Raw genomic sequence first — 26,297 nt, forward strand, 5'->3', positions numbered from 1 at the left:
CCATCATGGGCACAACCTTCCCCATCATCAAGGAATGTTCCCAGGCAGAGCCTCAAGAAGGTGGCATCCATCAATAAGGATGCTCAGCATCTAGGACATGCCCCTTTATGTTACCACCAGCAGGAAGGAGGTACAGGTTCCTCCCTCCTCCATGAGATCTCTGAATGGTTCATGAACCCATAAATACCACCCCATTACTCCATTTTTGTAGTATTTTTTTTTGTAATTTATTGTAATTTTATGCACTTGCACTGTATTGCTACTGCAAAACAATGAAACTTATAGGTAAGTAATAATGAATCTGATCTTCCAGAACCTTAGTATTTTAATCTTTAGCTGCTTTGTTCTTATGACTTACTTGCTGTTGTTAGTTTCTATTATCTTTGGACTTACTCATGTCATGTTATTTTCCTCCATGTTAGAGAAACAAGGAGATGGAGGTGGGATATGGATTATCCTAATCTAGACAAATGGTGCAACAGGCTTGAGGAAGTGAAACAGCCTGCTCCTATTCCTAAAACTTCCTATACAATCAGACCAACTCTAGAAAAACATTTTTCTCCAGCATGTTTCATATTTTGTGTCAGATTTCAGACACCCTGGTCTTTTTATTAACCGTGGTGCAGTACATATCTGCCTCAAACCATAATCACTAGGGTTCACACTCACAACAGAGAGGAGACACTAGAGTCCCATTAACCTTTACTCCAGGGCCAGAATCCCAACGAGTGACCTCCTCAAAGGCCAGCCTTAGGAACGCTTGTGTGATGTGTTGTAGGGTTTCAGAGACGTTGATTTTCTGCTGAGATTTCCCATAACACTTACATTTACCCACTAATTTTAATCATGAAAAAATAGACACTTGCTTAGGAAATGCTGAGCATTTCTTCATCAGGAAAAAATAAAGCTGTTGGATCCTTTGTTCTAATTAAACTCTGTATTGTAATAATATCAGAACTTGTTTTGGAATTGCCAGCATGTTTATCTCTCTACATCACTATTCCCCTCTAAGCTGTGCTAGTGCGCAGCCGTGTAGTAACTGAAATACTCCCATGCACAGAGCATTTGTTGCCGCACAGCTAAAATTTCTTCTATATAATGTGCTACGCAGTTTGCAGGCCATGTAAAAATTCCTGCTCAAAGCAATGACTGGTCTGTGCAACTGTAAGAAAATTAGAGGGAACATAGCTTCTACATTAAAAAGAATCATAATATGCATTTGCATACTTATAAAAAAACTTTAAAATACATAAACAAGGAAAGTTTATATCAGCTTTTTCTAAAACCATACCACAATTTCCATTACTTAACATCCTCACATTAAGTTGTAAATTTAAAGTAAATATCCATGGGGTTTTAAGCATGTTGTCTACTACATTTGAACAAAGGGAATATGGCTATTACTAACATTCCTGCTGACTACAAACGGAGCATCAGACACAAGACTGCCAAGGAGCATTGATGAGACGGGTAAGCACAGTTTTGTGCTTAAAACTGTCCATTCATTCTATTAGAAATGGAACTTGCAGTAATGACATAGGCTGCACTGAAGACCAATCCCAATGTTGTGGCTGAAATACTGCACCAGGAAGAAGATACAAAAGCCTAAAAGCAGATACCATCAGGTTCAAAGACAGCTTGTATCCTGCTGTTATCAGAATACTAAGTTGTCTCTAGTATGATAAGATGGAACCTTGACCTCACAATCTACCTTGTCATGGCCTTGCATCTTGCTGTCTGTCTGCACTGATCCTGTAGATCTAATACTATACTCTACATCCCATTATTGTTTTCCCCTCTGTACCACCTAGGTGGACTGATGTTATGAAATGATCTGTAAAGATAGTATGCAAAGCAAAATTTTTCACTGTGCCTCAATAGATGTGACAATAATAAACCAATTATCAATTACCAATTAAATAATTCCTATCTCACTTTATGCAATCATACCTCCAATGTTAATGCTAATTTTGTTTCTCAATGCAAAAGGGAAACAGAAGTCAGGATAGTGAGAGCACTTAAAATGATTCTTTCACCATATCCTCACTGCATGTTCTGGTTCCAATCAATTCCCAGCAAGGATCTCCCCACCTAGGAGCAGCTTTGGTTGAGCGTGACCTGTGAAATGTTTGATGTTGCGATGTTCGCCAAGCTTGGCAACTGGCTTGCAAATGTTTCATCACCAGTTGAGGTGATGTCATCAGTGCACAGCTGATGGTGTTTCTATCTGGGTGTGAACCCAGAGAGAAACATCAACAACTGTGTACTGAGGTTGTCACCTTGACCAATGATGAAATGTCTGCAAGCTCAGTGAACATTGCAACATCAAATGCCTCAACCCGAGCTACAAATATTCAATTCCATCCTAAACCTGTTAACTTTATTGTTAATCCTACTTGGATCTGCTAAAACTTCTATACCCTGACCCTGCTGTTTCTTGAAACCAGATGGGAAGGGAACGTGGAACATTACAGTTTAGTACCAGGCCCTTTGGCCCATGACGTCTGTGCTGACCGTGATGCCAAATAAACCTAATCCCATCTACCTGCACATGAGCCATATCTTTCCATTCTTTCATGTTCACGTGCTTGCCTAAATGCCTCTTATATGTCACTGATGTGTCTACTCCTCCACCTAGCTGTTGGAAGAAAAAAGCAAGTTCACATCTTTAATCTGAGTTTAGCTGGAAATTGGATTATTACTTGTGTTTGTGGATTTGAGAGGAAGAGAGGAAAAAGCAGCACTAGTTATTATTCTTAATCTTTATTCAGCAGCTCAAACAGAAGATGTGAATCTGATGCTTCTGCCTAAACTAGGGTCAGGTTCAGTTGTCATGATTCTCACTAATAATTAATGACAGAATTCCTTTCTGACATAAAACTGTAGGTCCAGTTCATTCACCAGACTTGGTGTCTGACTCACGTCTTCCCTGGTAGGTGCTTGTTAAAGTGTTGCCATTAGCTTGCTGTTGGTGCAATGAAAATTTTATGCAGTTAAATCTCATGGCACAAGCATGCTTGAGCATAATCTACTATTCTACAGAATTGCTTCTGCTTGAAGCTCAGTCATAAAAGGGCAATCAGCAAAATTAAATGAAGATATTCTACAGCAGTATACTATAAACATGGACATAAACATCTCTTTATATTACTGGACATGGAGATGAGATCAGCCCTTTCACAAGTCAATGCAACCCTCCTACCTTGATCCCTAGTCGCAAATTTCTGAAACAAAGGCACACTCTGGAATTGGAGTTGAGCAAATGCCTACAGAAGTTAGTCTGCAAGGGATTAGCATGAAAATAATTAATGCAGTGAAATATCCTCATAGGTATTTGAAGTTGGAGAACAGAATGACAGCCTGGATTTGCTGAGGTCTCTGCAGCTATGTGATCAGAGGTAGAAGCCCAATCACATTTACACAATTCTTTATTCTGAACTCAGTCTAAATTGTTTCTTTACAATTCTGTGGGTTCCATCTATCTGCTACTACCCTTTCTATGACTCCCTTAGAATTGTTGGCAGTATGGATATAAAGCTATCCAAGAGGAAGAAAAGAAATAAACAACCTTTGTTAGTGCAATAAGAATACCAAATATTATGTATTAGTGATCTAGACCAGTCCAAACACTGGCAACTTTTTAAAGATTGGAGATGACAAAATCTCAAAATTAAAGCTACCTCCAATAACAAATTTCAGGACAGTGGTAAAATGGATAAAATTTAGATAAGTATACAGTCATCTGTTCTGGGAGTAAGAACGAGGAAGTCACCATGTTGCATTTTCATAGGGATTGTAGGAATTGAAAGCTTCAGTAAGCACGAGTTCTGGAAAGTTATAATATAAGATGAGCAGGCTGTTTAAAAAGCAGAGTACAAAAAAAAAAGAAGATATGCTGATATCCATAAATCACTTCAGCCACTCATTTGGTTCAAAGGGTCAAAGGGTCATTTATTATCAAAGTGTACAACTCTGAAATTCTTATTCTCCAGGTAGCCATGAAACCAAGAAAGAAAAGAACGGCACCATGATCATCAATCCCCAAATTCCCCCTCCCTGTGCAAAAAAACCAAACAAAACGGAACGGGCACATTGATCCACAAGTCCCCCTCCTATGCACAAAAAGATGCGAAAGAACAGGTGAAAAACACAGAATACAAAAATCTGTAAGACTGGAAAAAATTCTATAGTCCAAGTCCATGTCCAAAATGCAGAAAACCTGGGTATTATTCTCTGGGTAGAGCAGCAGGCTCTCTCCTCTCCAGTAGCGGACTGATTAAAAGGCAGGCAACTGGCACTCACCTTCTGCTTTGCCTCTATGTTTCAATCTCCCTTGTCGCTTTAATCGGCAAGATGGAGTCAAACATCAGCTTGCAACCTGCTCGCCATGAGATTTGCTCCTGCTGCTGCTGCCTCTGTCTCCTGGAATCCTGTCAGAGACTGCAGAGTGCTGGAACACCCAAACCATCTCCAAACAGCAAATCACAGGCACCAACAGTTCCAGAATCACATCCAAGATGAAAAACAAACATAAAAGACATAAAAAGTGAAATATAGGGTTTCATGATCTATCCAGAAGGTGTTGTATGCAGTCGCCATCTTGGTCGGAAGCTCCTTCCTAATGTTTAGATACCAACATTAGGAGGGACGGTAAGGTTTAAGAGAAATGGAGAGGACTTTTTTCACCAGAAGAGAGACTGCAGATGCTGGAAATCTGGAGCAGCACACAAAATGCAGGAGGAATTCAGCGGTTCAGGCAGCATCTATGGAGGAGATGGACAGTTGACGTTTCAGATAAAGACCTCCTAAGGTACAGCTTTGAAATGCCGACTGTCTGTTTACCAGAATAGCATCAGGAATTTAGAACAATTATGCGAAAAGATTGGAGAAATCAAGGTTGTTTTCCGAAGAAAGGTACTCAACATCAGAAAATAACAAACCATCCCCATAACGAGACAGCATAGTTTTACAAGGAGAGTAACTTTGGATTTTTCTAAAAAACTAATGACCCGAGAACCCTATGCTTGATAGGAAGGAGGAATTAGCTTCAGCAGTAATGTTTAAAATAGAATTTACCCAGTATTCTAAAGGCAAAATAGGGCTGGGGGGGAAAGAATGGCGAAGTAGACGAACTGGAGAACTGTACCAGAACTGGGCATAGGCACATGGATTCTGTACCTTCTCCACAATGGTAGCAATGCCTCTTGAAAATGTCTGTGACAGTGGGAGGGGTTGTGCCGATGAAGGAGCTGGCTGGCTCTGCACCCTCTGGAGCCACTTGTAATCTTGTGCATTGGATGCTACGTACTGGACTGTGATGCAATCAATTGCAGTGCTAGACAGCATACACCTATAGAAATTTGCAAGTTTTTGGAGACATAGCAGATCTCCTCAAACTCCTAATGAAGTAGAGTCACTGGCATGCCTTCATTGTGACTGCATTAACAAGATAGGCTTTTTTAAATCCTCTGACATGTTGGCATCTTGGAACTTGAAGCTGCTCACCCTTCATGAAGACAGGCGCGTGTTCTCCTGACTTCCTCTTTCTGAAGTCCACAATCAGTACCTTGGTTTTGCTGATGTTGAGTGTGAGGTTGTTGTTGGGACACCATTCAGCCAAACAATCCAGCGCACTCGTGTAAGCCTCCTATTCACAGTCTGAGATTTCACCAACAACAGTGGTGTCATTGGTGAACTTATAGGTGGAGTTTGAGCTGTGTCTAGCCACACAGTCATGTGTATAGAGAAAACAGAGCAGTGGGCTAAGCTCATGCTCTTGAGGTGTGCCTGAGCTGATTATCAATGAGGAGAAGTTGTTTTTACTGATCCACAGTGACTGTGGTCTTCCAATAACGAAGTTGAATGTCCAGTTGTAATTTCTTTATAAAATACACTTTACTAATAATTAAAAATATTTACAAGAATAAACAGTGCAGTCTTTTCACGCTTACATTCATAGACAATGTAATTAGGGTTAAGTGACATTTTTTAAAACCAATTGCACCATTGTTACTCATGTGGGCCCCTCTAGTGGTACGCGACTACAATAATCAAAGGGTTTCCCTCACCCGCCCGTGTCTCCTGCCCAGTAGTGGAAGTACCTTATACTGTGGCCCTTCCCTACCAAGCCCTTGCAGTGGCTGCACCATGCTTCAACATGCACTCCTACAGCGTGGAGCGTGCCAGTCGTCAGCATTTTGCTATGGGCTTCTCGATGCACTGGGCGATGAGCAGCTCTAATTGATTAACAGTAGCCTGCAACAGCTGTCTACACGCTTCAAAGCTGAGTGGAGGGCCAATGAGATTGTGTCTGCTGTTGACCTGTGGTGGAGGAAGGCAAACTGCAGAGAGTACAAGTCTTCGCTTAGGCAAGAGTTAATTCTAACCATAACCAACCTCTTGAAGCACTTTACCTTGGTAGATGTGTGTGCTACTGGGCAATGGACATGGCAGCTTGTCTCAGCTACCATCAGGCAGGAGGGACAGAAGCCTGAAGTCCCATGCCACCAGGCTCAAGAACAGCTCCTTCCCTTCAACCATTTGGTTCCTGAACCAACCAACACAACCTGAGTCACTATAGTTTGGCAACACTTTGATCACTTTGCACAATTGACTTTCTTTTTATTCTAATCATGTCTTCCTTTCTTGTAAAAACAGTGTATAATTTTAGCTTTTCTAGTAAATGGCACTTTGCTATGATGCTATATGCCCGTGATGCCACTGCAGATTTTTCCATTGCACCTCTGCATTAGGCAAGAATTCGACTTTGAAATTACATACTTTTGCATTTCAAACACTCTGGGCTTATTTCTAATTTTAGATTCAATTAGATAACAACTCAGCAAGTTTTTTCAGCAAATTGAAACCACAGCACAAGATATGTAAAGAGAACGGAAAGAGGCAAAGTAAGGAATACGTTCGGGTGAAATCAAATCTGTGTTTTAGCTTGAAAGGAAAATACTGGACAGCATGGGGGAGGGAGGTAGGAAGTGTGCAGCAAGAGGTCAAGCAAGGATATGGGATTGTGGGGGATGGTAGGGAGGACCAGTAGCCAAGGGAAGTGAGGAAGGGCACAGGAGTGTTGTGGTGAGGTAAGATTGGTGGGAAAAGCGAGACTTGGACAAGGGTAATGCGAGTGTTGAGGTGAAAGAGAGTGGGGAAGGACTGCAGAACTTTTCACACCCATTTGACTCAGGAATTTCCACCACTTTCTGCAGGGATTCTGCAGCTGATTACAGCCACCTGGTGGGTTTCACCTAGGGACGTCCATCCAAGATCCAAGTTATTTTAAGATTCTCACCCTTCTTGCCTTGACTTTTTTCTTGAGTCTTATTTCAACATGTTTTCATTTCAATTAGATGAGTATTCTGTGAGATCTGTGGCCACTGCTGCTGTAAAATGTACATCACACTGCTTCATGAAGCACAGACTCTCAGAAAATGCTTGGAGTGTAAGATACACACACACGGGAAGTGTAGAAAGTGTACACAGATACACAGACTGAGATGGGGGGGGGGAGAGGAATGCAGAGCGAGAAGCAGATGAGAGAAAGAATATCCTTAGGAAAAGCAAGAGCAGGAGAGGTTGATACCCAAAGAGGGAGACATTGAGTTGAAAGAGCTGGTGAAGCAAAAGACAGATGCAATAACAGTAAGGAAGGACAAGGCAAAATCGAGGAAAGAGTGCTCAGGTCAAACATAGAGAGACCAAGAAAACACTGGATTCTTTCAAACAGGCTGTAGCCCCCGCAGCTGACCTCCAAGGTTCTCTGCTGCGATCCCGGAACTTAATGGATCCACTCTTACCTGGATAAATTACTCTGAGATATGTTCAAGCAGTAAGGTTTCTTAGGTTATTAAGATCAGTAATGAAATAAACCATTACACCAGAACATACATTTAACAAAGTGGCAAAACCCAGAGAAATACAACCTCTCTTCTGTTAAGTAAATGAGCAATATCACTTTATTAGACAAGGCTTTCTGAAGTGTACTACTTATAGCAAGTTCTGTCAACCTTAAAAAAAAGGTATTAACTCAGCAGTAGATTTGCCTTGGAATAAAGAGAGAACCAAATTCACAACATTTACAATATCTTTCAGTTCACTGTACACAGTCAATGATCTAATACATTAGAAACTGCAAACCATAACACCAGACAACAGAGGCACAGGCTTTACTTCAGCGAGTCATCTAACGACTAGAAAAATGACTGCAGAATATTACTAACAAATGCCTCTTCAAAAACTAAACTCTTTTACAGCTTTTTACTGCCAAGCCTACAGGGCAAGAAATACGATCTACAGCACTGAAATTATCCTCCACACGGCTTGCTGCTGCTACTGATAGCTAGTGTGCACAGTGCATTGTTTATCAAAAGCAAACACTAACAGCAGTTCGTTCCAACTTTCTGTGCGCCACATATGGTGAGCTCTATGACTTACTTTCCTTTCTTTCTCAAAGCAAATTCAGCAAATTAGCCGTCTCACTCCCAGCTCTTCTGAAGGTACAGGCAGCACTGTACAGTACACAGGAAGATAAAAGAGAACTCTAATTACACAGCAACAAAAAATACAAGGGCTGACCTGGCAACACAAGGGAGTTGAAGTCTGAATGACAAGCATGTGCTGATCGCTTTGGGGTTGGACAGGTTATACACAGGGCTGTAACTTCCAGAGCAAGGCAACTCCTCATGTAAATGACAGCTGAGTTCATCTTCAACTCGGTTGCAAATGTTGAGATGAATGTGAACAGCTGGCTGAATAAAGGGCCATGTGGCTGGTGCAAAGTTAACAGCCATAAGTGGGAAAGGGAAAGAGGAGAGGGGAAAAGGGACCCAGAAAAGGCGGAAGGGGTGTATGAGGGAGAAAAGAGAGAAAAAAAGGTAGTAGAGACAGGAGAGAGGCGGAAGAGCATAAAGTGTTAAAAGGAAAGAGTAGATTGCAAGATAGAGAGTGGTAGTTTGTGTTTTCCTTTCACAAAATACTTCAGCAGTCTGCTATTTGTTCTATTTTCCACACCACGGCCTCTCTGGACGCTGATTATTAACAAGTTAGAGGCAGCTTTCTATATAGGGTCATGCCCACAACAAACTATAAGCTTCCATAACACAGTCAATGTCAATTTTCACTCTAACATTGTAAGATTACCTGACATCAGGCAGATGATGCAAAGGCCTGAAAGTACATTCCATCAGGCTCAAGGCTTCCATCCTGCTGCAGTAAAACTACTGAACGGACCTCTTGTACAACAAGCTGGACTCTTAATCTCACAATCTACCTCATCGGCTTTGCATCTTATTGTCTGCCTGCACTGTTCTTTTCTGTAACTTTAATGCTCTATTCTGCATCCTGTTATTGCTTTTCCCATGAAATGATCTGTATGGATGGTATGCAAAACAAAATTGTTCACTGTATTAGAATAAACAACTTGTCAATATATCTCACTCCAATTATGAAACCTAGAACAACGACCATACTACAAAAAAAAAATCTGCCTCGAAAACGTTTTGATATCTGAAGCAGGTAAGTTGCAATGAAAATGCACGTCTCTCCTTCATTATTGTGGATAATGGAGGAATTATTTATCCCAAAGTTGTCTGGACTCAAATCAAGTTCAAGAAGTGAAACATCATATATGCATCTTTCCTCATTTAAAACCACAATTAGCATGGTTACATACAAAATTAATTATTCAAAAATTTCCAAAAATGGTACCGATTCAGCAACCACATCCTACTTTTCTTTACGCAAGAGTCAAAGGGCTGACTGTCTGCATGTGAATGGCTTAAAGACCAGCAACAAGTTTTCAGGTTAAAGTAAATGTGAGGGAGATCTTATTTTCAGTAGATTGCTAAATGTAAGTGGTTTCTAGCAAAACATGTCAGTATGGAGAATCCTTTTTTGCTAGAAGCCATTTACCAATATATCTCACTCCAATTTATGAGACCTATGACAATGACCACACTACGAACACTTTCTTTAGGTCTAAGATAGTTTGGTATCTGAGACAGGGAAGTTGTCCCTTAACCCCTGTATGTAAATTCTTTCCTTTTCAAAAGACTCAACCATATATTCTAAGCTTGACCATTTAGTAAGCTGGGTGATCTTAGTCTAGGTAGATAACCTCATAAAAATAATCTCAGTATATCCTGACTGAGATACAAGGGTCTGAAAATAGCAAGCAATGATTCCTGCCTTAAAATCACATTCTAGTATAGTCCTGACAAAGGGTCTCAGCCCGAAACATCGAATGTACCTCTTCCTGTAGATGCTGCCTGGCCTGCTGCGTTCACCAGCAATTTTTATGTGTGTTGCTTGAAATTCCAACATCTGCAGATTTCCTCGTGTTCTATTATTCACTGTCCAGGTTTTACATACAGCATATCCACTGGGTGAAAATGCAAGCCTAGTTCCTATAAAACTCTGTTATTCAGACACTATCACCTTGAATATTGTTACCTCCTATAAAGTTAAATCAAGCAACATAGGTGACAACAGGGCTTCACTTCCAGGTGAGTTCAATGGCTTCTATGCTCACTTTGACCATCAAAACATGACGGAACCATCACCAACTCCCACAGCCCCCGATAATCCTGTGATTTCAGTCTCTGAGGCCGACGTATGAGCAGCCTTCAGGAGGGTGAACCCACAAAAAGCATCTGGTCCAGATGAGGTACCTGGCCAAGTATTAAAGACCAGTTCCAAAGAATAACGTGGCAACCTGCCTCAATGACTATCTTCCAGTAGCACTTACAGCCACAGGGATGAAGTATTTTGAGAGACTGGGGATAAAACATATCAACTCCTATCTGAGAAGCCAATTTCTCTACTGGAGAAACAGGTCCATAGCAGATGCCACCTCATTGGCTCTTCACTCAACCCTAGAACATCTGGACAGCAAAGATGCATACACCAGGGTGCACCTTATTGACTATAGTTCTGCATTCAATACTATCCTCACCTCAAAACTCATCAATAAGCTCCAAGACCTTAGCTTCAATACCTCCTTGTGCAATTGGATCTTCAATTTCCTCACTTGCAGACCTCAGTTAGTTTGGACTGGCAACATCTTGTCCACAATCTCCATCAGCACAGGTGCACCACAAGGTCGTGTGCATAAACCCCTGCTCCACTCGCTTTAAAATTATGATTGTGTGGCAAAGTACAGCTCCAATGCCATATTCAAGCTTGCTGATGACATCACTGTCACAGGCCAAATCAAAGGTGATGATGAATCAGTGTATAGGAAGGTGAAGGAACATCTGGCTGAGTGGTGCCATAACAACGACCTCAATGTCAGCAAGATCAAGGAGCTGATTATAGACTTCAGGAGAAGGAAACCTGAGGTCCAAGAGCCAGCCCTCATCGGAGGATCAGAGGTAGAAAGGGTCAGCAACCTTAAATTCCTTGGTGTTATCTTTTCAGAGGACCTGTCCTGTGCCCAGCACAAGAGTACAAATATGAGGAAAACACGGCAGTGCCTCTACTTCCCAAGGAGTTTGTGAAGATACGGCATTGGCATAAAACTCTGACAAACTCTTATAGATAAGTAGTGGAGAGTATATTGACTGGCTATATCACAGCCTGGTATGAAAACACCATTGCTTTTGAACAGAAAATGCTACAAAAAGTAATGGATACGGCCCACTCCATCACCGGTGAAGCCATCCCCACCACTGAGCATATCTACATGAAACTCTGTTGCAAGAAAGCAGCATTCACCATCAGGTGCCACCCAGGACATGAACTCTTCTCACTGCTGTCATCAGGAAGAAACTGCAGGAGCCTCAGGACTAACACGACCAGATTCAGGAACAGTTATTAGCCCTCAACCATCAGGCTCTTGAACTGAAGGAGATAACTTCAGCCAACTTGGCTTCATTGAAATGTTCCCACAACCTACGGACTCACTTCCAAGGACTCTTATTTCATGTTCTCAATATTTATTGTTTGTTTACAGTATTTGTTATTCCTTTCTTTTTGTATTTGCACAATTTGTTGTCTTTTGCACTCTGGTTGAACGCCCTAGTTGTTGCAGTTATGGTTATTACTCTAATATGGATGTATTGAGTATGCCCACAAGAAAATTAATCTCAGGATTGTAAATGGTAATGTATATGTACTTTGATAATAAATTTACTTTGAACAACCATTTACATTTTGGCCTACTCTTTCCCCTATTGGCTTAAACCAGCACTTTAAGGAGAAAAATAGCATGCAATAAGTGTAATATAATCATAATATTATTTATTTATTTCAAGCGTGCATACACACACATCATACTGGTGGACTGTCATACACACAGAATAATGTAGGTTACATTGTGACACAATTGATACAGCACTACATTTTTATTTAGTAAACATCTCTCCAGATCATTAAGGTCTTCTATTGAACATATTCCCAGCGTTCCTTCCATATTTCTTGAAAATATGGACTAATACTGGACTGCAACTTCGCGCATTTGCAGTCTCTTGAACCCACTACACACTGTCCCATCAAAATTCCATCTATTGCCTCCACTTTGATTGCAGCAAATGTCAACAGGCTTTGAAACTCTGGGTAACTAAACAGACCAGGAAATGTGTCATTTGCGGCGTAGATGAGCAGCCAGCAATAAGGTTAGAAAATTTGTTCTTTTATTTTCATTCTATGTAACTGAGGCCAATTTCTTTGACTGGCTAAAAGCTACTGTATTTCAGTGTGGCAAGCACTCGCCTTGGCTCTGAACAGGAGATCAGCGCTCATTGCACCAATTCAAAATGGACACAGGTTGAGGCAATGGGTGACTGGCAGCAAGCTATGTGTGCAGGAAAGGAAGGAAAAATTGTACAGGATGGAGAGCAGCATCCTGAATGATGAAACAATTCTAAGTGATGATATTGCTCAATATTAAGTATGCACAGGCAAAGAAATCAAGTTCCCAATGCTCATCAAAGTGATCTTGGCACGTCAGAAGATAATGGCAATTGTAATCTAACACTGGTGTTTCCAAATTCTAGCAGTAAAACATTATTTCTTTCATATTAATCTGCATTAATGCCCTGAAAGGGAGAGCCAGTGAATGTAGTGTACCTGGACTTTCAGAAAGCCTTTGATAAGGTCCCACGTAGGAGATTAGTGGGCAAAATTAGAGCACATGGTATGGGGGTAGGGTACTGACATGGATAGAAAATTGGTTGGCAGACAGGAAGCCAAGAGTCGGGATTAACGGGTCCCTTTCAAAATGGTAGGCAGTGACTAGTGGGGTACCGCAAGGCTCGGTGCTGGGACCGCAGCTATTTACAATATACATTAATGATTTAGATGAAGGGAATAAAAGCAACATTAGCAAATTTGCAGATGACACAAAGCTGGGTGGCAGTGTGAAATGTGTGGAGGATGTTGTGATAATGCAGGATGACTTGGACAGAGTGGGCAGATGCAGTTTAATGTGGATAAATGTGAGGGTATCCACTTTGGTGGCAAGAACAGGAAGGCAGATTACTATTTGAATGGTGTCAAGTTAGGAAAAGGGGAAGTACAACAAGATCTAGGTGTCCTTGTTCATCAGTCACTGAAAGTAAGCATGCAGGTACAGCAGGTAGTGAAGAAAGCTAATGGCATGTTGGCCTTCATACAAGGGGAGTTCAGTATAGGAGCAAAGAGGTCCTTCTGCAGTTGTACAGGGCCCTGGTGAGACCACACCGGGAGTATTGTGTACAGTTTTGGTCTCCAAATTTGAAGAAGAACATTCTTGCTATTGAGGGAGTGCAGCGTAGGTTCACAAGATTAATTTCTGGGATGGTGGGACTGTCATATGTTGAAAGATTGGAGTGACTGGTCTTGTATACACTGGAATTTAGAAGGATGAGAGGGGATCTGATTGAAACATATAAGATTATTAAGGGATTGGACATGCTAGAGGCAGGAAACATGTTCCCGATGTTGGGGGACTCCAGAACTAGAGGCCACAATTTGAGAATAAGGGGTAGGCCATTTAGAATGGAGTTGAGGAAAAACTTCTTCACCCAAAGAGTTGTGGCTCTGTGGAATGCTCTGCCTCAGAAGGCAGTGGAGGCCAGTTCTCTGGATGCTTTCAAGAAAGTTAGATAGAGTTCTTAATGATAGTGGAGTCAAGGGATATGGGGAGAAGGCAGGAAAGGGGTACTGATTGTGGATGATCAGCCATGATCACAATGAATGGCGGTGCTGGCTTGGAGGGCCGAATGGCCTACACCTGCACCTACTATCTATTGTCTATTGAAAGATTAAAGCCGAGTTTATTACCACATGCACAGGTGCAATAAAAAATTTACTTGCAGCGGCATCAAAGGCACATGGTGTGGCAGCCCGCACACGCGGGACTCGACCCGCCATCGGGAACTGCGGGCAGACACACGGTAGCGTGTTTGGAACTACCTGCTCGGGGCGGACCTCCTGGGGACAGTCTGACATTACGTCCACCCCGCGGGTCGCAGGGGCCCATGGGAGGGGAGATTTAAGTGCGCGATTTTGAATCAGTAAAGGTATTCTGAGTTCAGCTGTCTCTGCGTCCGTGTGTTTCTTTAGTAGCACGTTTGCGCGCTACTACATTGGTGCCCCCGACATTCCAGACGGCATCTGGAGCCGGCGACTCAGCGACCAGCCATGAGTTCGAGCAACTCGCATAGCGCAGTCTCTCTGAAGCTCCCGACTTTCTGAGCCACTCAGCCCCACATTTGGTTCGAGCAGGCTGAGGCCCAGTTCAATATCAGAGACATTACAGCCGACACCACGCGGTACTACTATGTGGTCAGCACGCTCAACCAGGAGACGGCAGGCCAGATCATCGACTTCCTACGCCAGCCACCAACGGAGGACAGGTACACTAAGTTTAAGGCACTCCTGATCTGTACCTTTGGACTATCCCGCTGCGAACGGGGAGAGGCGAGACCCGACGCAGGCTGGGAGACTATTTTGCTGAACACCTACGCTCTGTCCGCCAGAGAAAGCAGGATCTCCCAGTGGCCACACATTTTAATTCCGCATCCCATTCTGATAGGTCTATCCACGGCCTCCTCTACTATAAAGATGAAGCCACTCTCAGGTTGGAGGAACAACACCTTATATTCCATCTGGGTAGCCTCCAACCGGATGGCATGAACAGTGACTTCTATAACTTCCGTTAATGCCCCACCTCCCCTTAGTACCCCATCCCTTACTTATTATTATTTTTTCTCTCTTTTTTCTCCCTCTGTTGATCTCTGGGGTCCCCTCCCCCTTTCTTTCTCCCTAGACCTCCAATCGCATGATCCTCTCCCTTCTCCAGCCTCATATCCCTTTTGCCAATCAACTTTCCAGCTCTTAGCTCCATCCCTCCCCCCCTGTCTTCTCCTATCGTTTCTGATCTTCCCCCTCCCCCTCCCACTTTCAAATCTCTTACTATCTTTTCTTTCAGTTAGTCCTGATGAAGAGTCTCGGCCCGAAACGTCGATTGTACCTCTTCCTATAGATGCTGCCTAGCATTCTGCATTCACCAGCATTTTTTATGTGTGTCGCTTGAATTTCCAGCATCTGCAGATTTCCTCATGTTTGTGTTTTTAAAGACTAGAGGGTATAGGTTTAAGGTAAGAAGTGAAAGATTTAAATGCAACTTGAAGGGCAACTTCATGCAGAAGCTGGTGTATATATGGAATAAGCTGCTAGAGAAAGTGGTTGGGTAGGTGCAATAACATTTGGATAAGTATATGGATAACAAAGGTTTAAAAAGATATGGGCCAAATGCAGGCAAATGGGACAGATGCTGAATATCTGACCTGAACATATAATCATTTGAAAAGACTTAAGTAGAGATTAATTGTAAGATAAGAAAGGTCTTTCTACATCATCTTTTGTAACTTTCTACAATAATATGCTATTTAAGTTCTATTGTAAAATAAAAAGTATGGTAGCTAGATTGCACACCCCTTTATTTAATGAACAGTTAATTTGTCTTTAAAATTTTACTTGACTATTGAATATGGCCAAGTAACCACAAAAACATAATTGAAGTCATGTCATCCTATCTTTTACATCTAACTGAGGCCAGGTGGAACCTTGGTTCACTGTACCAGCACTTGTGGCAGTGCATCGCCCCTTTGGTACTGCCCTGGACTGGGAGCCTAAATATTTGTGCTCATGTCAAGAGTGGGAGACACAAGAGACTGCAGATGGTGAAATCCAGAGCAAAAACAAATTGCTAGAGGGACTCAGAGGATCAGGCAACATTGGTGGCAGTTGGGGAGTGGGGAGCAGGGAATATCAACATCAGTTATAGGCTCTGCCTCAGGACCTGCATCAAAAAGTCACCAATTCCTTTTCCCATTCCACAGATATTATTTGACCTGTTGAGCCCCTCCAACAGTTTGCTTCTCATCTAGAATTGGAAAATTGAACTCAAACAAGAGAAAGTCTGCAGATGCTGAAAATCCAATTGAACCCAAATCTTCACAGCAAGTGTGTTGCCATCCGAGCACAGATAAAAACAGAGCATAACTGATAATTGGAAAGTTGAATTGCTGGAACACGCAACAGTTCCAGAAATAAAACAAAAGGTGGATTAACATTTGGATTTGATTTATCTTTATTACTGTCACATAATCCAAGATACAGTGAAAAGCTTGCCTTGCGTACTGTTCACACAGATCAAATCATTACATAGTGCTTTGAGCTAGAATAAGGTAAAACAATAACAATGCAGAATACAGTGCAAAAGCTACCAAAAAAGTGCAGAACAGGTAAACAATAAACTTCCAGGTCATAATGAAGTAGATTGTGAGTCCACCTTATTGCACAAGAGGTCCGTTCCAGGGGTTGGATACACTGTTCTTGAGCCTGGTGGTACATGCGTTCAGACTTTTTATTTTTTGCCTGATGGGAGAGGGGAGGAGAGAGAACATCTAGGTTGGTAGGGTCTTTTATTTTACTGGCTGTTTTACCAAGGCAGTGAGAAGTATAGACAGAGTTCATAGAGGGGAGGCTGTTCCTGTGATGTGCTGAGCTGTGTCCATAACTCAGCAGTTTCCTGTGGTGACGTGCAGAGCAGTTGCCAGACCAAGCCACTCTGCATCCAGACAGAATGCTTTCCGTGGTGCATCAATAAAAATCAGTAAGAGTCAACAGGAAACAGGTCACCACTAATCTCAGTGGCAGGCTGGAGTGACACTAGTCTCCAGTAAACCCTGTTAATTTAACCCATGCAATCCCAGGCATACAGATGCAGAGAATTTCTTTAGTCTCCTGAGGAACTTGAGGCAATGGTGAGCTTTCTTGGCTGTGACATCAAGTGGTTGGACCAAGACAGGGTAGACTAGCATTTACATTCAAGTACAGATCTATTCTGACAACTTCCTTCTGAGATACAACCAGACATAGTCATGTAATTTGCCTTTTTAAATACCTTTGCACAGTGAGGTTGCCACAGATAATTCTGACTTGTAATCAGAGTGAAGTCACTGTAGATAATTCTGATAATAACATTTCTGCTAAATATTGTGGGCATGCTCTGCTGGTGCCAGAATGTGTGGCAACACTCGCGGGCTGCTCTCACCACATCCTTAGGTTTTGTTGGTTGTTATTGCATAAAGGAATTAATTCATCAATCAAACTGCATGGGAATTATGAATTTAGGAAAGATTGCAAATGGAAATCATATTAGCCAATACAGACTGAAATGAAAATATTCTCTTACAGTTTAAAATAAAGGCAAAACCAAATTTAATCCAGTTTTCGAAACTCAGGTGGAAGACCAAGGCCTCTAACTCACAGCATTAAATATGAAAATAATTCAACAAACAAGTAGTATTTACCATGTACAAAATATACTGCAGTAATTGACACACCATCAAATCCATGACTTCTATCACCGAGGACAAGAATGGTAGATTCATAAGATCACCACCACCTGCAGGTTCCCCTTAAGTCACACCATCTAAATTTAGAAATATATTGTGTGTCCTTCATTATTGCTGCCATAAATCAGGAACACCTTCTCAATAGCACTGTAGGATCACCATCACCAAAAGAACTGCAGCAATTGAAGAGGTTGGCTCACTACCTACCACCCAACTGAGGGCATTTAGGGAAGAAGAATAAATAGTGACCTTGCCGGCAACGGGCAGAATCCAAAGATGAATATACAGGTGTCCCCCGCTTTTCCAACGTTCGCTTTACGAAACCTCACTGTTACAAAAGACCTACATTAGTACCCTGTTTTCCCTTTCAGAAAGTGTTTTCACTGTTACGAAGAAAGGCAGCGCACGATAAAAACTCAGCGCGCGCCCCGAGCAGCCACTCTCCCCGGGATTCGGAACGGCGTTGCTTTAACACGTTGCACTGAGCAGCCGTTAGCAAGATGAGTTCTAAGGCGTCGGAAAAGCCTGAAAGAGTAAGGATGTTACACTTAGCGTAAAACTAGACATAATTAAGCGTTTCGATCATAGTGAACGAAGTAAGGATAAAGTGAGTTTGGCTTGTGGAAGTTGACGAAGATGATGTTGAAGAGGTTTTGGCATCCCATGACCAAGAACTGATGGATGAACAGCTGATGCAATTGGAAGAGGAAAGGATAACAATCGAAACCGAATGCGGAAAGTGAAGCAACTGCGTGAGATTTTCACTGCAATGATAAAGTACGACTTTAATTTTGAATGGGTACGTAGGTTTAGGGGATATTTGCAGGATGGTTTGAGTGCTTACAAACAACTGTATGATAGAAAAATGCGTGAGGCTCAGCAGTCAAGCAAGCCTTCCACATCAGCCACAGCAGGTGACGAACCTTGACCTTTGACATCGAGGCGGGCAGTCATAGGAGAAGATGAGCTGCCTTCCCTGATCGACGATGAGATGACACCCCCGTGTCCCACCACCCCAACACCCAGGCCCCGGACAGATACTGTACCGATTTGCGAAGAACGCAGCGGTAGCTGGGAGGCACACAGCACATCTTTAAGAAAAAAACCAAAATAAACATGCTAATTAATTAAGTGCCGACATTTACGTGCTGGGCAGCACCTAATAATTAGCATGTTTATTTCGGCTTTTTTCTTAACGATGTGCTGGGTGCCTCCCGGCTACCGCTGCATTCTTCGCGGCAATCTATCGGGTCGGCGGCCCAGAGGGTGGGGGCCACTGCACCACCCAGCCTGCGACGACTCAGTCTAACACGCCATCATCAGTGTGCTCAGCGCTGTTTTCCCAATTCCGGTAAGTGATTCTACACTGTACATACATTATTTCTACCTTATATAGGCTGTGTATTTTTACGTGTTATTTGGTAGATTTGGCAGCTTCATAGTTTAAAGGTTACTGGAAAGCGCGTTTATGCCAACAGCGCTTGCGTGAGATTTTCTGCCGAGAGCGCTTGCGTGAGATTTTTGCTACGGAGATCTGTGCAGGCAGTCGTTGTAGAGAAGTATTTCTACTTTATATAGGCTGTGTATTTATCATATCATTCCTGCTTTTACTATATGTTACTGTTATTTTAGGTTTTATGTGTTATTTGGCATGATTTGGTAGGTTATTTTTGGGTCTGCGAATGCTCACAAAATTTTCCCATATAAATAAATGGTAATTGCTTCTTCGCTTTACGACATTTTGGCTTACGAACCGTTTCATAGGAACGCTCTACCTTCGGATGGCGGGGGAAACCTGCAATTACAGCATGATAAACAGATGCTCAGTTTAGATTGTTAAAAATTGCCAACATATTTACTTTCTCAGGAGGTAAAGGAGGTTCAGTTTGTCACCAAACACAGTAACAAACTCCTACTCTTGAAAGTAGCTTGACTGGTTGCATCATGTGTCATTTATTTCTACTACCGAAGTGCATGACCATGCATTTTCCAACATTGTATTTCATTTGCCACTTCCTTGCCCATTCTCCTAATCTAAGTTCTTCTGCAGCCTTCCTGTTTCCTCAACACTACCTGCTCCTCCACAAATCTTTGTATCATTTGCAAACCTGGCAACAAAGCCATCTATCCCATCATCTAAATCATTGATACATAGCATAAAAAGAAGTGGGCCCAACACCGACCCAAGCAGAACACCACGAGTCACTGGCAGCCAACCAGAAAAGCATCCTTTTATTCCCACTTGCTGCCTCCTACTAATCAGCCAGTGCTATAACCATGCCAGTAACTTTCCTGTAATACCATGGGCTCTTACCTTGGTAAGCAGCCTCATGTGTGTCACCTTGTCAAAGGCCTTCTGAAAGTCCAAATATACAACATCACTGCATCCCTTTTATCTATCCTACAAACGTTTGTATTTGTAATCTCCTTAAAGAATTCCAACAGGTTCGTCAGGCAAGATTTTGCCTCAAGAAAGCCATTGCTGACTTTGACCCCAAAATCTCATCCTTAACAATTGACTCCAACATCTTCCCAACCAGAGGTCAGGCTAACTTGTCTATAATTTCCATTCTGCTACCTTCTACCTTTCTTAAAGAGTGAAGTGACATTTGCAATTTTCTAGTCCTCTGGCACCATGCCAGAGTCCAGTAATTTTTGAAAGATCATTACTAATGCTTCCACAATCTCTAGGACTACCTCTTTCAGAACCCTAGGGTGCAGTTCATCTGGCTTGGGTGACTTATGTACCCTTAGGTCTTTCAGCTTTTTGTGCACCCCTCTCCCTTGTAAAAATAACTGCACTCACTTCTCTTCCCTCACCCTTCAACATCTGGCACACTGCTAGTGTCTTCTACAGTGAAGACTGATGCAGAATACTCATTTAGTTCAGCTGCCATCCCTTGTGTCCCATTATTACTTCTCCAGTCTCATTTTCAAACAGTCCTCATCTCTCTTAACAACACACATCAAAGTTGCTGGTGAACACAGCAGGCCAGGCAGCATCTGTAGGAAGAGGTACAGTCGACGTTTCAGGCCGAGACCCTTCGTCAGGACTAGCTGAAGGAAGAGTGAGTAAGGGATATGAAAGTTGGAGGGGGAGGGGGAGATCCAAAATGATAGGAGAAGACAGGAGGGGGAGGGATGGAGCCAAGAGCTGGACAGGTGATTGGCAAAAGGGGATACGAGAGGATCATGGGACAGGAGGTCCGGGAAGAAAGACAAGGGGGGGGGGACCCAGAGGATGGGCAAGAGGTATATTCAGAGGGACAGAGGGAGAAAAAGGAGAGTGAGAGAAAGAATGTGTGCATAAAAATAAGTAACAGATGGGGTACGAGGGGGAGGTCTCTTATTTTTTTTAACATACTTGAAAAAGATTTTACTATCCACTTTGATATTGTTTGCTTGCTTGTTTTCATATTTCATATTTTTCCTCCTAATGACTCTCTTAGTTGCTCTCTGTAAGTTTTTAAAAGCTTTCCAATCTTCTGTCTTCCCACTAGTTTTTGTTTTCTTGTATGCTCTCTCTTTTGCTTTTACATTAGCTTTGACTTCCCTTGTCGGCCATGGTTGTACTATTTTGCCATCTGAGTATTTCTTGGTTTTTGGAATACATGTATCCTCCACCTTTCTCATTTTTCTCAGAAACTCATGCCTTTGCTGTTCTGCTATCATCCCTGCCAGCATCTCCTTCCAATTTACTCCTCTCTCATACCACTGTAATTTCCTTTACTCCATTGAAATATTGCTACGTCAGACTTTACTTTCTCCCTATCATATTTCAAGTTGAACTCAATCATATTGTGAAAACTGCCTCCTAAGGGTTCTTCTACCTTAAGCTCCCTAATCACCTCCAGTTCATTACCTAACACCCAATACAGTTTCACTGATCCCCTAGAAGACTCAAATGACAAAATGCTCTAAAAAGCCATCGCATAGGCATTGAACAAACTCACTCTCTTATTTTCCCAATCAATATCCAGATTGAAATCTCCAGTGACTATCATAACATTGCTCTTTTGACACGCCTTTTCTACTTCCCATTGTAATCTTTGGTCCACATCCCAGCTACTGTTCGGAGGCCTGTATATAACTGCCATCGGGGTCCTTTTACACTTGCAGTTCTTAACTCAACCCACAAGGATTCAACGTCTTTTGACCCTGTGTCACATCTTTCTACTGATTTGATGCTATTCTTTACCAGCAGAGCCACACCACCCCCTCTGCCTACCTCCCTATCCCTCTGATACAAAGTGTAACCTTGGACATTCAGCGCCCATCTACAACCATCCTTCTGCCACATTATCATACCTGTCAATTTGTAATAGTACAACAAGATCATCCACCTTATTTCTTATACTTCATACATTGAGATACAACACTATGAGCACGGTATTTGCTACCCTTTGTGATTCTGCATCCCTAATACTGTATTGTTCTACAATTGCCTTCCCTTCCTGACAGTCTGACTGCATGCCATCTTTGCTTTTTTACCATCTGGCCTATCCTGAGTCCCTTCACTCCGGTTCCTCCCCCCCCGCCAAATTAGTTTAAACCCTCCCCAACTGTTCTAACAAACTTGCCCGGGAGAATATTGGTCCCCCTCGGGGTCAGATGCAACGCACCACTTTTGAATAGGTCATACCTCCCCGAGAAGAGATCCCAGTGATCCAAGAACCTGAAGCCCTGCCCCCTGCACCAGCATCTCAGCCACACATTAATCTGCCAAATCATCCTGTTTCTACCCTCTATGGCACTTGGCACAGGAGGCAATCCAGAAACTATGACTCTGAATGTCCTGCTTCTCAGCTTTCTAAGTTCTCTTTTCAGGATCTCTTTGCTTTCCTTCCTATGTGATTGGTACCAATATGTACCAAGACATCTGGATGCTCTCCCTCCCTCTCCAAGATGCTGTGGATGTGATCCGAGACATCCATGACCCTGACACCAGGGAGGCAACATACCATTTGGGTGATCCATTCACATCCACAGAATCTCCTGTCTGATCCCGACTACTGAGTCCCCTATCACTACCACTCCACTCTTCTCCCTCTTTTCTTTCTGCACCACGGACCTATGCCCATTGCCAGTAACACGGTCTCTGTGGCATTTCCCTGGGAGGTCATCCTTCACAACAGTATCCAAAGCGGTATACTTATTATTGCAAGGAATGGCCACACGGGTGCTCTGCACTAACTGCCTATATATCAAATACCTATCTACTTTCAGGATCACATCATCTGCTGAAGGAACTCAAGAGGGTCAATTTGACTTTCAGCAGCTTATATGTTGCTCCACATTCCAGCATCTATAGTTTCTCATGTCTCCACCTATTTATTTTTCATTGATTCCATTTACCTGCACTTGAATTGTAATCTTCTACTCTACAGGTTGGAACTCAGTTATTTGTCTACCTAGATACTTCTTACATCACAAGATCAAAAGTAAGGAAGTTATGTTACAGCTCTATAAAACTCTATTTCTGCTGCATCTGGAGTATTGCATATAGTTCTGGTCACCTCATTATAAGAAGGATGTCGAGGTTTTGAAGAGAGTGCAAAAGAGGTTTACCAGGATGTTGCCTGGATCAGAGAGCATGTGCTATAACAATAGGGTGGACAAACTTTCAAATTAATTTCCAGTTCCATTCAATTCTTTATGAAGTCTGCAAAAAGAAATACAGTGGATCCTGGTTAATTGGGACACAGCAGGACCAGTACATTTTAACCATTAAGCAGCTATCCCAATTAGACAAAGTTTCATGGAAATAGCTTAAAAAAAGACAGACTACTGTTTAACTAAGTAACAAATTATGTATTTAAATGAAATACAGAACAAATTACAAAACTACCAATACTACTAAAGAACAATAAGAATGTGTAATAGTTCCTAATAGTTATTGACAGAGGAACTCATCTATAATAAGCTGCCATGTTCTTTTGATTGACTGTAAATGAACAAAATCAGTGCAGACACCTAGGTTAATTTTTTCGGCTAGTGTCAAATCTTTTTGTGTCATTTTGGCAAGGGTCTGACATTTTTTAAAAGCCAAAATAATAAACAAAATGATCAAAAATCAGTGTTTTGAATCGGCATCTACTGGTACAAATGGAATAATATAAGCACACGCAACTGATATTATTTAAAAACTGTTCACTATAGGCATATTGTAGTGTGTAACAGCCACAGAAGTGCATGCAGCTGATACTAGTTAGGAACTGTTCAATCTCCTGTCCCAATTAAGCATCATAGTATCCCAAATAAAGAAAGGGAATCTTGGCTATTTTCTCAATCAGTTTTTGTTCTTGAAAAGTTGACCCGTTAATGACTGTTCCTATTAACTAATGACCCAATTAACCAGAATCCTCAGTATTTACAAAAAAAAAACATATTAACCTTCAAATGAAGGAAGAATATTCCATAATCAGTGGATAAACAGAAATGAAAATTTTCATGTTCAATAACTATGCCTAAAGCTTATTACAGCGTCACTCAACTATGTAGCCACTGAAATGTTTCAATACATGATCCCATTCTCTTGAGAATGCAGTGAAGGTTCACTAGATTGATTGCTAGGACAGTGGATTGTTATGTGAGTGGCCTTTGCTTTTGAAGCATACAATATTAGTATGGAGTATGACAGGATAGATGCAGGAAGTATACAACCTGGAATCATAATTTCAAAACAAGAGATCAGCTATTTACGATGGAAATGAGTAAATGTTTATTCACCCAGAGAGTGTTAGGAAATCTCTGCCCATGAAGACTGTGAAAGTTGTTGCTGACTGAGACCATACAGTTTTAGTTGCTATGGGAATCAAGCAACATGGCATTAGTATAGGGTTAAAATCTGGGTTAAAAGATCAGCTGTGACCTTCCTGAACAGCAGAGCATGACTGGCTGAATTGCCTCCTACTTCTATTTCCTAGATTATTGCGTTCCTCATAAATTCTCCCCATTGAATATTTACCTAATGCCTTTTTAAAAATTATCAAATGTACTGTATTCGCTTCACACTTTCAAGCGTTTACACCACTTTCAGCTCACCTTTTGGATACTTCCCCATCATCTGGATCAACGTCTGCTTACCAAGCCTCGTGATAATGGGGGGGAGGGGGCAGAATCACCTAATCCAGCACATCAAAACACTAATATTTGAATGCCTCTAAACTTTGTTTGCTTTATGGAGAAACACCTCAATTTCTTCAGTAGCCCCACATGATAGTAATTCCTCTCCCCTCCCAGGTCTCTCACAATATTTCTTACTCCTCCTCTCCAGAGGCTCTATATCATCCATGTACAGTACCAGATCTGCAGATACATTATTCCATAGAGGATCAAACACAGATCCCTTCCCTCACTGCAGTTAAACTTTGGCTAGAATTTGAAAGCATTTTGAAATTCACCTTCCATGCTTTCTCAAATAATTGACACAAGACAGATGAACTACGGGAGGAGGGGGAACATCTTGCTAGCTGGACCAGTGAAATCAGAGTCAAAGTGCTCAGAAATGGGTATTTCAGTTCACCAAAGAAATATCTATCCCACTTACCAGCTAAAGTTCGGTAGCATTCTATGCCTTGACGAATCAAGAAACCTTTCTTGTGAATGCTGAAGAAATTGTGCTGACTTGGAGAGCTTCATCACATGGATATTAATACAGCGCTTAAATTTTATTTAAATGTTCTTGCTCAGCATTAAATGGCTTTATTCATTGGTAATATCACATAAACGTTTCCAGTAATGAATAAACATAGCAAAACTTGCACTTACAGCATCTTTAACATTGTAAAATATTCCAGTGTGACTCTTAGGAGGTTATCAAAAAAATCTGGCATCACACCATGTAAAAAGATATTATGGCAGATAATCCAAAGCTTGGCCCAAGGGATAATTTTTAATTTGTTCTGGGACAATCAAATGAAAAATCAGAGAGCCATGAATAAACTGATGACATAAGAAGCCATTTCCTCAAGCCTCTGCCAGTGAGAAATGGTTCACCAGCTTGACCCCAGCTTCCAGCACAGATCCACAGCCCTGCAAGATATAGTTCCTCAGATACTAGTCAAGTATGGTGAGGGTTTCTTCTTCCACCATCCTCTTGGGTAATAAGTTTCAGACCTCACCAGCCTTTGGTAAAAAAAAAATTTCTCAGCTCCCCTCCAACTTTTCTACCAATTATTTTAGGTCTATTTTCCCATGTTTTTGATCCCTCTGGTAAGGAAAATTGCTGCTTCCTATTTACTGTACTTAATGCTTCACAATTTTAAACACCTCATTTAAATGTCCCTGAGCCCCTTGTGTTCAAAGAAAACAAACCTAGCTTATTCAAAATGCTGCAGATATGCTAGATACATGGAAACTCAGGCAGCATGTGTCGAGAGAGAAACAGTACAGTGACTTTTCATCAGAATCTAGCTTATTCATCAGAATATGGCTAACAAGAGA

General features: G+C 41.8%; 1 protein-coding gene across 9 annotated transcripts in view; it reads right to left on the reverse strand.

The window, feature by feature from the left end:
• disp1 (dispatched homolog 1 (Drosophila)) overlaps positions 1–26,297 on the reverse strand; it is a 419,126-nt gene that overhangs the window by 132,547 nt on the left and 260,282 nt on the right. The window contains exon 1 of one of the 9 annotated variants that reach the window (XM_072248296.1): positions 8,584–8,640. The exons of 7 other annotated variants lie outside the window; for them this stretch is intronic. The gene's annotated coding sequence lies outside the window, so the exon portion shown is untranslated. One more of the 9 variants, XM_072248280.1, reaches the window with a different exon arrangement.

The sequence above is a fragment of the Mobula birostris genome, chromosome 2, assembly GCF_030028105.1.
Source record: "Mobula birostris isolate sMobBir1 chromosome 2, sMobBir1.hap1, whole genome shotgun sequence".
NCBI classification, from domain to species: Eukaryota; Metazoa; Chordata; class Chondrichthyes; order Myliobatiformes; family Myliobatidae; genus Mobula; species Mobula birostris.